Source organism: Phaseolus vulgaris, chromosome 3 (assembly GCF_051622355.1).
Source record: "Phaseolus vulgaris cultivar YP4 chromosome 3, ASM5162235v1, whole genome shotgun sequence".
Lineage (NCBI taxonomy): Eukaryota > Viridiplantae > Streptophyta > Magnoliopsida > Fabales > Fabaceae > Phaseolus > Phaseolus vulgaris.
The window spans coordinates 7084858-7099806 of NC_143500.1; the positions used below are offsets into that span (position 1 = coordinate 7084858).

Consider the following 14949-nt stretch of genomic DNA (forward strand, 5'->3'; position numbering starts at 1 on the left):
AGTCACAAGATATATTTGTTGAAACTTGTTTGAAAATATTATAAGATTTTAATTAAACACTGCGTTTTGATAAATATGATTTGTATAACTCAACATAATCAAAACACATTTAGAACACTTGAATAACACATGTAAAATTGAAAAGATTAAGTATGAAAACTTCTTTGTCAGTTGTTCGTTCAACACATGATCTTCGTCTACTACGTTCATTCGATCATCGTCTGGTATGTGTAAGAGTCATACTTTCTTGCATGCAGCATAGCACATTTTAACAACACCGTCTTATGTATTTGCCTTTTGAGTACTTTGTGTTTAGACTTCATCTAACATGTGATTTATATATCATGTTGCGTCTAAGATATTCTTAAGGTTTTATTAGGTTTTTGTTATCATCAAAACATATATGAAAGTTTTTCCGGAAGGATTCGTCTTAGACTGAATCATCTCAATACACAAACTGTGTTCTTACAAAGATTTAAGGCACACAGAAATTTCAGCAATGGTAGTGTCATCTTCGAAGCATGCCTTTTATATAGGCTTATAACAAGTAGTTGTTGCATTCCCTTATCTAGTCGTTGAGTAGCTTTGAACTCTCTTGATTTTCTTCTTCTTCTACTACCATCTGATGAGCTATTATAAATGCCATGACATGCAACATTAGTTTTTATTCTCTTCTTCACACAATCTCTCTAATAGTTGGCAAAACTTATCTTTCTCATTAACAAAACCTTTTACTCTAAACAATATTAAAAGTGCATATTATTCAAAAAAAATAATTGACCCAAATTAAAAAATTAAAAAGTGCTTGCAAACCAATTTAAGTAAAAAATGCTTTCATTGACAGTTGAACTCAAGACCTCCCACTTACTAAACGGGTGCTCTAACCAACTGAGCTATGAAAGCTTTTATCTTTTAATATTTTAGTAAATGTACCGAACATTCATTTAAAGTAACTCTGAGAAAATACGAAATAAATAAAAAATATATAAAAGTAAAAGAAACAATGTAATCACATTTTTTTATTTGATCACAAATACCAATTTTCTAAAATCACGGAAGAAATAAATAAGATAACCAAAATCATGAATAAGAAATTAAAGGAGAAACAAAATTTCAATTTAGCTAAATATGTATAAATAAAAGTCAATGCAGCCAGAACCAACCATAAAATAAGATAAAGGAAATTTAATCTGTAAAATAAAATGAAGAGATATTTTTAATTAGCGATCCAAATCAATTAAAAGTTGATAATTAATAAGGTTTAATCTATAAATTTCTTTTACCAATTTCAAATTGAGAGTGGCAAGATACCCACAAAATAGTCCATTTTGAAAAAAAAATTGTAAACCTTTCTTAATATATTTTATTTATATTGAAAAAATTGCATAAATGTTTCAATTTCAATTTAAACAGGGGTTGGATGCATACTCCATAATAAACCCTAAAAAAAATAAAAATAAATTGAGAATGTAAAAATATTACAAATATTTGTTCGCATGGACGTCGGCCGACATGCCGGGATGAGCCCGGATGTCATCACCCATTGATTGTCAATATTCAAGGAAGCCCGCCCGATCTCTCAAAAGAAGAGGGACTTGAGCGACGAAAAACGACTCGTGGCGAAGGAGGAGGCCGACAAGCTCCTGTCGACCGGGTTCATAAGGGAGGCCTGATACACGACATGGCTGGCCAACGTCGTCATGGTCACCAAACCAAACGGTAATTGGAGGATGTGCGTCGACTATAGAAACATCAACAGTGCATGTCCGAAGGACACTTACCCCCTCCCGAACATTGACCGACTGGTGGATGGGGCGGCCGACCACAAAATTATGAGCTTCCTGGACGCTTACTCTGGTTATAACCAGATAAGCATGCACCCGAGGGACAAGGAGAAAACGACCTTCATGACGGCCGACGCCAACTACTATTACGAGGTCATGTCGTTCAGCGTCAAGAACGTAGGGGTGACCTACCAGCGCCTCATGGACAAAATCTTCAAAGGCCTAATCGTCGGGCGGTAGAAGTGTACGTGGACAACATAGTCGTGAAGTCCGACTCATTCGATCAACATCTGAAGGACTTGGACGAGGTCTTCAAGGCCTTAAGGGGAGTCAACATGAAGCTCAACCCCGAAAAATGTACCTTCGGGGTTGAAGGAGGAAAGTTCCTAGGCTTCATGCTCACCCACCGGGGATAGAGGCCAACCCCGACAAGTGTTAGGCCATACTCAACATGAGAAGTCCGAACAGTGTGAAGGAGGTGCAACAGCTCCTAGGGCGGCTGACCGCCCTCTCTCGGTTCGTCCCCCGCCTGGCCGAGAGGATGAGGTCGATGGTCCAGCTGCTCCGAAAAGGCAAAAAAATCGCTTGGGACGACCAATGCGAGGAAATCTTCAAACAATTCAACGAGTTCCTCACATCCTCGACCGTCATCTAAAAGCCGAGACCCGACCACCCGATCCTTGTATATCTGGCAGTCTCGGAGGAAGCAGTCAGCGCTACCCTGGTACAAGAGACCGAGGGCGAAGAGCGACCGGTGTACTTCGCCAGTCGAACCCTCCACTCGGCCGAGACCAGGTACTAGATGATAGAGAAGGTGGCCCTCGCTCTAGTCCTCACTGCAAGACGGATGCGCCCCTACTTCCAAAATCACTCCATAATTGTAAGAACCGACTACCCTATTTTTAAAATTTTGTCTAAGCCGGACCTTGCAGGGAGGATGATAGGATAGTCAGTCGAACTCTCTGAGTTCGACATACGCTACGAATCGAGGGGCGCCATCAAGTCTCAATGTCTGGCCGACTTCTCGGCCGAACTGACACCACTACCCACCCGATGTGGACGGCTTCTCAAATAAAACAGTCTGTGGAACGGGAGTCGTCCTGGAGGGGCCAGGCGACCTCTTCCTGGAACAAGCCCTCCAATTCGGATTGGACGACCAACAACCAGGCCGAGTACGAGGCCTTGCTCGCTGGGCTAAACCTAACCTACGACATGGGAGCACGCGAAGTCACATGCAAAAGCGACTCCCAAGTGATGGTCGGCCAAGTCAATGGAGAGTTCGAAGTTAAAGAGCCTATGCTGCAGCGATACTACCACGCAACCAAAAACAACATCGCCCGCTTCAGCAAAGCACCCTTGGAACACATACCAAGGGAGGACAACAAAAGGGCCGACATCCTGTCCAAGCTTTCGGTCACCAAGAAGAAGAGCCACCAGAGGTCAGTCATACAAATATGGCTGAGACACCCAAGTGTGACTGAGGCCGAGGTCGAGTGTCTGGCTATAGAAGAGGTCGAGGCTGAGGCCGACAACTGGATGACACCCGTCATTCCGTACCTAACGGCCGGCACGTGCAAGGCCGACCAAGAAAAGGCAATGAAGCAACAATGCGCCCGGTACACCATGATCAACGAAGATTTGTACCAGAGAGGTTACTTGACCCCCCTGCTAAAATGCATCACCAACAAACGGGCCGAGTACATTATGGCCGAGATCCATGAGGGGATCTGCAGAAATCACGCCGGGGGCGAGGACGATGGCCGCCAAGGTCTTAAGGGCCGGTTACTACTGGCAGACCATACAGGGCGACTGTGCCGAATACGTGAAGAAATGCGCCAAGTGCCAAGAGTTCAACCCCCTCCACCGCATCAGGCCGGAAGAGCTGCACAACATCATCTCTCCATGGTCGTTCTCCATTTGGGGGATGGACATCATCGGCCCCTTCTCCCCAGGGAAAGGGCAGACTAAGTTCCTCCTGGTGGGAGTTGACTACTTCACCAAGTGGATTGAGGTCGAACCCCTTGTCTCCATCTCGGCAAAAAACATGCAAAACTTCGTATGGAAGAGCATTGTCTGTCGATTCGGCGTCCCGCACAGACAACGGCCGACAGTTCATTGACCGAGGCCTACAGTCCTTCTACGACGACCTGGGCATCAAGTCCATCACGACCTCGGTAGAACACCTTCAAACCAATGGACAGGCCGAGGCCGCCAACAAGGTCATACTTAACGAGCTGAAAAAGTGGTTAGGCAAGGCAAAAGGCCGATGGATCGAGGAACTGATCGAGGTACTCTGGGCGTACAGGTGTACCCCCTAGACTACCACACAGGAGACACCCTACAACCTGACATACGGGACCGAGACCATGATCCCGGTGGAGGTGGTCGAACCCACCATACGACGACAGATGTTCGACCTCAACCTAAACGGGGAGAGCCTAGCGGTCAACCTCGACTTGGTAAGTGAGTTTCGTGACCAAAGCAGAATGCAGGAGGCCACCTGCAAAATCCGGGCGTCCAGACGGTACAACACAAGGGTCCGGCCGAGGAGTTTCCAGAAGGGCGACCTTGTCTGGAGAATGCGCAGCGATGCGAGAAAGAATGAATGGAAATTTTCGTCGAACTGGGAGGGGCCTTTCCGAGTCCGAGAAGTCGCACAAGGGGGAGCTTACCATTTAGAATGACTTTCAGGCAAAATTGTACCGAGGACGTGGAATGCCACGCACCTCAAGTTCTATTACAGCTAAAGTCAATAAAATTACGCACTTTTTCCTCACCCAACCAGGGAGGTTTTAACGAGGCGTTCTCACCAAAGTGTTGGCACTATTCTTCTGCAACTTCTCGGCTCGGCATACCCTGCCGAGACTGACCACCCAGACTTGCTCGATTAACATCACAAGTACCGGCCGACCGCCACCCACAATTGCTCGATTACCAAAGCAAGTAATGGCCGACCGCCAACCACACTTGCTCGAGTAACATCGCAAGTAATGGTCGGCCGCCACCCACACTTGCTCGATTAACATCGCAAGTACCGGCCGACCGCCACCCACACTTGCTCAATTACCATCGCAAGTAATTGCCGACCACCAATCACACTTGATCGATTACCATCGCAAGTAATAGTCAACCGCCAACCATTAATGAAAACCGACCGCCATCACACTTGCTCGATTACCATCGCAAGTATTGGCCGACCACACTTGCTCGATTAACATCGCAAGTATTGGCCGACCGCCAACCAAACTTGCTCGATTACCATCGCAAGTATTGGCCGACCGCCAATCACACTTGCTCGATTAACATCGCAAATAATGGTCGATCGCCCAGTCTTATTCAACTAAGAATCACAATTAAATGGCCGACCGATCATTTCTTACTTGCTCGATTTAACAATCGCAATTCATGACCGAACGCCCAAATTATACTTGCTTGATTTAACAATCGCAATTCATGGCCGAACACCCAAATTATACTTGCTTGATTTAACAATCGCAATTTATGGCCAAACGCTCAAATTATACTTGCTCGATTTAACAATCGCAATTAAATGGCCGAACGCTCAGGTATACTCATTAACATCACAGTCAATGTGGCCGACCGCCTGATTCAACTAAGAATCACAATTAAATGGCCGACCGATCATTTCTTACTTGCTCGATTTACCAATCGCAATTCATGGCCGAACGCCCAAATCATACTTGCTCGATTTACATTGCAATTAAATGGCCGAACGCCCAGGTATACTCATTAACATCACAGTCAATGTGGCCGACCGCCTGATTCAATTAAAGACCGACTCGTTAAACTTGTAATTTTTTATGCAAAACAAAGTCATTATGAAAAAAGGAGTAAGGCGATATATTAAAATGCGGAAAGGGGTGATACATCAAAAAGCAAAATAAGGAGACCACACCCCCGCCTCGGAGGAAATCAAAAGCAAGAAAGGGCCACAACCCAGCCAAGGGCGAACCTCTACGCACTCACCCTCCTCGGCCTCAGCCTCCCTACCCTGAGCCTCGGCCTCCCCCATCTCGGTCCCGGTCGGCTCAGTTTCTTGTGCAATCAAAGTAGCCACCTTAGAGCTCAGAATCAACCGACTCCGGTAAACCTCGTAGTCGAGGTTGAAATCACCGGTGGCCGGCGGCCCGCCATAAAGCACGTGGGCCTGACGCACGGCGCAATAGAAACATTTCTTCAACAGCTCCTCCGATTCCTCGAAGTTCTGATCAAGCTCTGCCTCAACGTCGTCCTTCGCAGCCTAAAGGGCGGCCAACTCCTCGACCGAGGATGAAAGTTTCTTCTTTCCCTCCTCAACCAAGTTCTTAACCATGGCATTCTCGGCTGCCACCCTCAGCATCTTTGCCTTCTCCGTCGCCAAGAGCCACTTCGCCTCAGCAGCCTCTCTCTGGGCGATCTCCCTCTCGACCCCCTCTCGAGCAATCTGGGCCGAGAGCTCGTTGTTGGCAGCCAACGACTGCTTCAGATTTGTGGAAGCCTCGGCCAGTTGATGCTCCAACAAAGACACGTCCTCGGCGCGACGGTCTTGGCCTTGGATGCTGTGCTCCACGAGGACGATTGAGCGACATACGAGCTCCAGGCCGCTCCTCAGTAGGTCCGTAGGGGAGACGCCTCGGATCGACTCCCGAATCTCCTCCGAGAGTGCCACGCGAACTCTTCCCATAAACTGCAGGCCACCCCTAAGAGGTTGAGAGCCGACACCCGGCCATCGGCCTCGGCATGCCCAGACACGCTCTCCACATGCCGAGGAGAGGTCTCAGCCGCCACCACTTCTCGGCGAGGGGGAGGGGTCGGTAGAGATCCGAGGGAGTGGGTGGTGGCTGCAATATTCCCACCATCCCTCAGACTCTTCTTGAACTTTTGAGATGGGTCGACCACGCTCTTCCTTTGAACCTCTTATAAGAGGCGGCAAAGGAGTCAAACAGCATGGTCCCTGTCCGACCGACCAGCGAGTGCCAAGAAGCCTTTTTAGCGGGATGGGAGGTGTAATAATATAAAAAGGAGGAGGGGGTAGGATGAAGGCGCATTACGTCACACAACAGGCGAAAGGCCTGAAGGGACGCCCAGGTGTTTGGATGAACCTGGGTGGAAGCCACGTTGAGCACCTGAAGAACGTCCATTGTAAACTCGTCGAAGGATAGAGATACGTGAAGATTCGAGAAAAAGCATATATACATATAAAAAAAGGGGGGACCGGCATCCGGTCACCCCATACACACTCTCTCGGCCGACCCGCAGGGCACAATGCTGAAGTAATGAGAATGCCCGCCCGGCTTTAACACCGAATGCTTGAGCAAAAACTCGATCACAACATCCTCGGTGTCATAGCTGGACGACATCTCAACTACCCTAGAGTCTACCCAGCCAAGATCCTCAAGAGGGACGACCATCGGAGGATAACCCTACCGATCCGCAAGAGGGGCAACCAGTAGAGGGGAGTCCGACCGATCCACGGCGATGGTCGGATCAACCCCCCTCACGACCTCTACCTGGGTGGAACCTCGGCCACCCCGACCGACAAAGAGTCGGCGGTAGAAGAAGAAGAAAGAGAAGAAGTGGACGAAGAAGAAGAAGAGGAAGAATGTCCGACGGGTGAAATGGGACGACCAGGAGGAGAAAGAGGGCGACCGGGAGGTGAAGAGGTACAACCGGACAAAGAAGATGTAAGCCGAGACCGGCTCGACATAACTAACCTTTTTTAGGATGGACGAGAGGCCACTCGGCTATCAGAGCAATGGGCGAAGGATCGCTCGGCTATCAGAACAAACTCACAAACACAAATGCAAGGTCTCGACACTGTAGTAGACCCCTATTTATAGGACTCATGGGCCTCGGAATTCAAAACGATGAACAAATCTCAACCATTAGATCTCTTAGATCTAACGGTCCACGAGCTTTCCCGCCCGAAAAAACCCTTCATCAATGCACATCACGTCACGCCACCTGAGGTCATGTCACGCCACCTAGTCACGTCGAACCTCGAGAAACGAAACAGCCGCACGACCAAGGGAGACCGATCGACACCATCATTAAAAACTCATCGGGCACACCTAACCTATCTGCCCTCGAGCCTGGGGGGCAAGTGTATCGGTATGGGCGAGGCCGACCCCTGGTCTCCCTGCCCGAGACCCACCTGGCTGCCCGAGACCTGACCAAGACCAAAGGAAAACTGGCCGAGACTTGATAGACTTGGCCAAACGACGAGGCCAACGGTCTACATGGCCGGGACCCTAGAAGACTTGGGCGAAACGACCGAGACCATGGAGATCTGGCCGATGGCCGGCTCATACCAGGAAAACTTGGCCGAACGACCGACCCCTATTACCGTTAACACTCAAACCGAGATCAGTAAAGCTAATCCATCATTAAGAATTAGGTGATACAACCCTAAGCGGTATCCACCTTGATAGACGGGCCCAACAAGGTAGGCCCATTAGAATAATATCAATAGCATGCATCCCAAGGAGTAAGGTATGTCATTTATTACTGTTCACCTACCTGAGAGTTGACCACCCGCCTTACTGACTTGAGCATCGGAGTGCCTTCGCAGGTACCCCCACCATCCGATGTCCACCGAGACCGAGTGCCGAAGAAGAAGGAGGAGGACGAGAAGAATCCCAGCTCATCACCTACTCACCTGCCCGACCGAAGGAAGAAGAAGAAGACTTCAATAGTTCTTTAGGTCCCATCTAGCAGGAACAGTTATCATCAAAACATATATTAATTTTTTTCTGAAGGATTCGTCTTGGACTGAATTGTCTCAATACACAAACTGTGTTCTTATAAAACTTTAAAGGCACAAAGAAATTTCAGCAAAATTTTAGCACTCGCAAATTATGGTTCTTTTGTGTAGTGTTCATGCCTTTATATAGGCTTAAAACAAGTAGTCGTTGCATTCCCTTATCTATTCGTTGAGTAGCTTTGAACTCTCTTGATTTTCTTCTTCTTCTACTATCTTTTGATGAGCTTTTATGTTGAGAAGCTTTAGATTCCATGACATGCAACATTAGTTTTTATTCTCTTCTTCACACAATTTATCCAATAGTTGCCAAAACTTATCTTTCTCAATAACAAAACCTTTTACTCTAAACAATGATTAAAAGTGCATATTGTTCAAAACAAATAATTGACCCAAATTAAAAAATTGAAAAGAGTTCTTGCAAACAAATCTAAGTAAAAAAGTAATTATAATGATGCTTTCATTGAGAGTTGAACTCAAGACCTCCCGCTTACTAAACGGGTGCTCTAACCAACTGAGCTATGAAAGCTTTTATCTTTTAATATTTTAGTAAATCTACTAAAACATTCATTTAAAGTAACACTGAAAAAATACTGAATAAATTAAAAATATATAAAACTATAAAAAACAATGTAATCACATTTTATTATTTGATCACAAATACCAATTTTCTAAAATCATGGAAGAAAATAAGATAACCAAAATCATGAATAAGAAATTAAAGGAGAAACAAAATTTCAATTTAGCTAATTATGTATAAATAAAAGTCAATGCAGCCAGAACTAACCATAAAATAAGATACAGGAAATTTAATCTGTAAAATAAAATGAAGAGATCTTTTAAATTAGCGATCCAAATCAATTAAAAATTGATAATTAATAAGGTTTAACCTATAAATTTCTTTTATCAATTTTGAATTGAGAGTGGCAAGAAACCCACAAAATAGTCCATTTTGAAAAAAAAAATTAAACCTTTCTAAATATATTTTATTTACATTGAAAAAATTGCATAAATGTTTCAATTTTAATTTAAACATGGGTTGGATTCATACTCCATAATAAACCCTTGAAAACAATAAATAAATTGAGAACGTAAAAATATTATAAAGTAGACTTCAAGCCTAATTTAATCACATAAAATCAATGAGGTTTGCACCTATTTATATACAATGAAATGCTCTAATATATAGTCGATGTGAGATTTCCAACACACCCCTCACGCCGAGAGTAACAACTCGTGCATGAGATAACATATTATGGGTGATCTGATAACGGCCCGATAGCAGATGACCTGATAAGCCCAATAAATATTCGCTAGTATAGGCTCTAAATAACTCTGATATCATTTTACGAAGTAGACTTTAAACCTAATTCAATTACATAATAAAACTGAAAACTGAAAGAGGATTTCCACCTATTTTGTCTGACAAACTCTATTAACAGAACAATTTCTGCAGGGTGATGCTAATCGCTAATGAAAAATATTTTACCCACTATAGAAAAAAAGCCCATAAATACAATATTTTCCTTTTGTTGTGCACTGACGTGATAAATTAGCTTCTCTTAACGCACTTTTGCACTGATTACAGCTTCTATATTGAGCATTAAACCACCCACCCTTTCCTTAAGATACAAGCATGTCATGTTGTTCCTCAAACGCAGCAAAATCTCCTTCTTTTGACAAAGTTTCTTCCTTAAAATCATGTAACGTAAAATGGCACACCAACCATTTGGTTCCATGTTGTACCTTCATTTCACTAAAATTGATCCATGTGAAACTTCATCTGAAAAAAAGTGGTTCAAGTCGGTTTTGAAAAAGAAAAAAGAAAAACTTCAAAGTCAATAAAATCATTTGGTTTGATCTAGTTTACTTTTGTCAAGGTTTTACCTAAACCAAGAACAAATAATGAACAAATAAAAGAAATTTGGTGGCAGAAAAAAAAAAACTTAATGCAACCTAATACTCAAGTTTGGCAACTTGTTGGAAAAAGTTTGTTTCATGTTATGAAATTTTGATATTTTAAAACTTGATTTGATGACACTCCATCAAAAGCTCGAAACATGGATGCAAAAATCATGTCAATGTAATATTTTAAAATAATATAGTATTTTTAATTATTAATTACAACTCAATAGAAACTTTAATCAATCAAATTTAACAAAGATGAATTATTAATTACAACTCAATAGAAACTTTGCACCAATATTGTAAAAACATCTTCAATAGTAGTTTCTTGTTGATTTCCTTAATTTAGCAAAAAAAAAAAACAAAATTTTGAGAAAATCTATTATTAGAAAACTTATGGGATACACTCATTTCTTTAATTTAAAAAAAATGAAGTTTGTTTTAACCTAAAAAAATTGTATAGGATAGAGTTCTTTTATAAATAAAAACACAAATTTCAAGTAAAACTAATCAAAGTCTAATTGAAATTTATTTGAAACATAACTAAATAAAAATTAAAAAAATATAAGTCTTTTAATATTTTTAGAAATTATTTTCCTATTAGAGTAAAATTGAATATATGTTTCTTAATAATAATATATTTAAGAAACTTGATTTAAGAAACATTAAAAAAATAATTAAATAACAACTAATTTTAAAAATAAAAAATAATCAAATATTATATTGATTAAGTTAGATATTATTTTATAAATTAAAAGATTATTGGTATCTAAAATATTTTTAATTATTAATAAAAATTTATAAAGTAGTTTTTACATTGATATATAACCTTAATTATCAAATATTTGTATATAATCTTATATTTTATAAAATAGTATTAATTAATTATTTTTTATTTTAAAATTTTTATTTTTTAGTAAGTTCTTTATTAAATTCATTAATAAAAATTTTAATAATATCATATATTTTCCTTCATAAAAAGTTTGGTATATGGGGTCCGTGTATTGTAGGGTGAAATGAACACAGATTGGAATGAATGTGGGGTTGGCAGCCCTATAAAGTATACATAAACATGCACAGTGGAAAAATAATAAGGTCAACGAGTTGGGTCTACATAAATTACTTTAAATACAAATCTGAATATTTAAAACAAATAAATATTGATTTTTCTAGGAAGGAGATTTAACAACAATAAATCTAAGTCAAATTTATATATAAAAAATTAGCATAACTTTCACTAAAAATTTGAACACAATAAATTTATAGTTTTATTTTTTATTTATATAGCGTTGAACTTTCTCAACGTTAATGTTAATTAAAGTAAGACTTAACTCTTCTTAACTATTAATTGATTCAGTTAAAATTTTGAAAATAAAAATTTTCCTATAGGACACAAGGTGGTGACGTTGAGTAGAAAAAGCAAAATGGTTTGAAAAAAGGCAAAGATGAGCATTATTGGTTCCATGAAAAGAGGTATTTGTTTGCACTCGTCAAGTGATACATCACCAACCTCACATGACTTGTTAGCATTACGTTAATCTAGCCAACACTTTCGGAAATGGAACCCTCAATTTTAATTTTTAAGAAATTTGTACCGATCGATATCGGAAAAGTCAATTCACTTAATTTTGTGATCCGGTCGCATTAATATATATTAAAGACGTTTAGTAAATGATAGTAATAACAATTATGAAAACTTTCTACGAATCATGATCATGTCACATCGAATCTAGGTGACATCTCCGAAAAATCAGCTAACTCTGATGAAAATATTGATTTATTAAAGATATTATCCAAAGATACCTATATACCAATATACCTCCCCCTATAAATTAGGGATCATGCTAGAAACCGGTTAACAGTTATATTTAATAGATTCGGTCCATCACAACAAAGGTTTGTGACTAAACACTATAAACTCTTAACATAGAGTACATTCGATCATTGGACTACCTTTTTCAGGTCAATCTCGACCGAACATCAATAATTAAAAAAGAAGACTTGGAGTGAGAAACGAGAAGAAAACCGACATATCAGTTCTAAATACTGGCTCCATTTTGTCCATACGAATATTTTTGTTAATTTTATCAACTGATTAATTTTTGTTCTTTCATTTACTATTATTTTGTTGGAACTTGACCCACCCATGCCAATCTTCACACATGTCTGTGCCTAATATAAACCAGCCATTAGGCAATTCTGCAATAAGCATTTAGCTGTTTTGACTATTCCAAAACCATGTTATTCTAATAGAATGCAAAGTTTGCGAAAAAAAATACAATAGAGAGAAAAAACTTGCTTGTGACAAGAGTTGCAAGAGTCTCACAAATTGCATTAAGCTTTCTTCTCGCATGATGTGATCAATGGGGTCAAACTTCATCATTGTAATTGGGTCAATGAGACTCATACTTCCTAAATGAGATGGACATGGTCTACATTCAATATGGATAATTTTAAAAGAATGTTAAATTATTTATGACAAAATATATTATTTAAGAAATTTTAAAAAGTTAGAATTATAAAATTTTAAGAGAAAAATAGATTAAATTTATATTTCTTTTCATCATACTCTATTCCCCAATCCAATTTTGTTGATGATATCCTCAACTTGACTAAGACTGATACAAAGGTTAGTTTGACTGCAGTTTAAGTATCATAATCTTAACATTATTTTTGACAAATATCGATGAATGTTTCTTTACGAATAAAGTCTAATTGTGTGTTTTTTTTTATTGTATCATCAAATTTCTTTTATTTTTAATGTTAGGTTAGAATTATTTTTTATCCATAGAGATTTTGTTCTTCGATATTAATAGTATTGTTTGACTAATGACAAATACATTTATTTTCAATTTAAGTCAAATAGAATTATATTCAATCAATATCAATTAAAGTTATTTTTTGACAAGTCAAGGTTATTTATCCATTAATATTAGTTAAACAAATTTGATCTACTTTTAGTTGAGGTCAACTATGTTTTTTTTAATTGATATTAATAAGTTTTTTATTTATTTATAGTGTTATAATTATTCTGATTAGACCCTTGTTATTTCTCATTCAATATAAGGATAAATCTTTAGAAATTTTAATTTAAAAAAAAATATAGTTTTACTAACAAATCAACTGAAGCACACACAATAATTCCATAAGCCTTAGATCTCTTAAGATTCAAACAACTGTGATGTCATAATGGAATATTCTTATTTTTACTCATATTTGATAACATATTATACATGTAATATCTAATTAACATATAAACATATATTACTTTCTCATATTGTATCTCAAAATATATCCATTTTCTTAGGAATTTTAATATATACACAAAAGTTTAAAAAACAAAACATCAAAAATAAAATATTCATCCTCTAGTTGTTCACTGATGAGCTCTATTACCTGCAACCTCATCTGCTTTCGTGTAAATTAACACAATCATCACATATTAAAGAAAATAAACACAAAACAAAGCACATGGTAAGTTAGCTATTTTTAAAACTTCAAATATAAAACTTTAAATATCAACATAAACCATCAATATTCACATATTTTTACAATTTCATCCAGTGTCTATCACGTTCATCATCCACATTACTCCTGTTAGATTTCTATTGATTCACATACTCAAACACTTGACTCTACTTCCTAAAGACTTGAATATTGAAATTAGCATCCAAGAGACCTGCAATGTCATACTACTCACTAAATCCACACAGTCATACGCATAATCTCCCACCAACTGAATAACTTCATCTATATGATTCCATTAGACCAATAGAGTCTAATTGTCTCATTCACAGGACACTCACAACTCAATACACCATAATAACAATTTCAACACAATATTTCCTTTCCTAAAAATACTATGTCTTTGATCGAAAGTTCACCTCATTAGATACATCATTTAATATCAAAAAACCAATTCTCATCAAACATCACATTTTAAGTAATTCAACAACTATTCAAATACAATTCAACTCATTTATATTCCCATTCAAACACTTTAAATTCTCAATCACAAACACTTTCAATAACTTATTCACCTTAACATCAATATATAATATTCAAAATCAACAATTTCAGTCAATATTTTACTTTACTCTTAAAAGAGACAATCCTGCAAGCAAAAGTTGGAGCTGGTCACCCCCACGTCCAAAAAAATCTAACTATATTACTAGGATCCTGAGGTAACAGAGATTAACCCTAAAGCTAAAAGAGTCATATGCAAAGCATAGACAGAGACAAACCAATCAAGTTCAAAATTTGATTCAAAGAAAAAAACAAAAATGAACTTACTATATCAGAGATCTGATCGGACAGTTTTGTAGTCTTCGTCGTTGTGAGGAGTCTATTGGCGGACTTCAATCATCAAATTGATGAGCGGGGAGGTCAGAATCTTAGAGAGAAGGGAAAAGAAAGGAAAAAATGAAACTTCTAAAGAGATGATGGTTCTTTTAAATGAAACCTGAATAACTGAATTTTCTATTTATATGCTCTTTTCAT

The 14949-nt window shown here is 39.2% G+C and overlaps 2 non-coding genes across 2 annotated transcripts; both read right to left on the reverse strand.

Annotated features, from left to right (window-relative positions):
- Positions 1-829: 829 nt before the first annotated feature.
- TRNAT-AGU (transfer RNA threonine (anticodon AGU)) lies at positions 830-903 on the reverse strand. Its single transcript has one exon. It is a non-coding gene; the product is annotated as a tRNA-Thr (tRNA).
- An 8096-nt stretch (positions 904-8999) lies between these two features.
- TRNAT-AGU (transfer RNA threonine (anticodon AGU)) lies at positions 9000-9073 on the reverse strand. The gene has a single exon. It is a non-coding gene; the product is annotated as a tRNA-Thr (tRNA).
- Positions 9074-14949: the final 5876 nt, after the last annotated feature.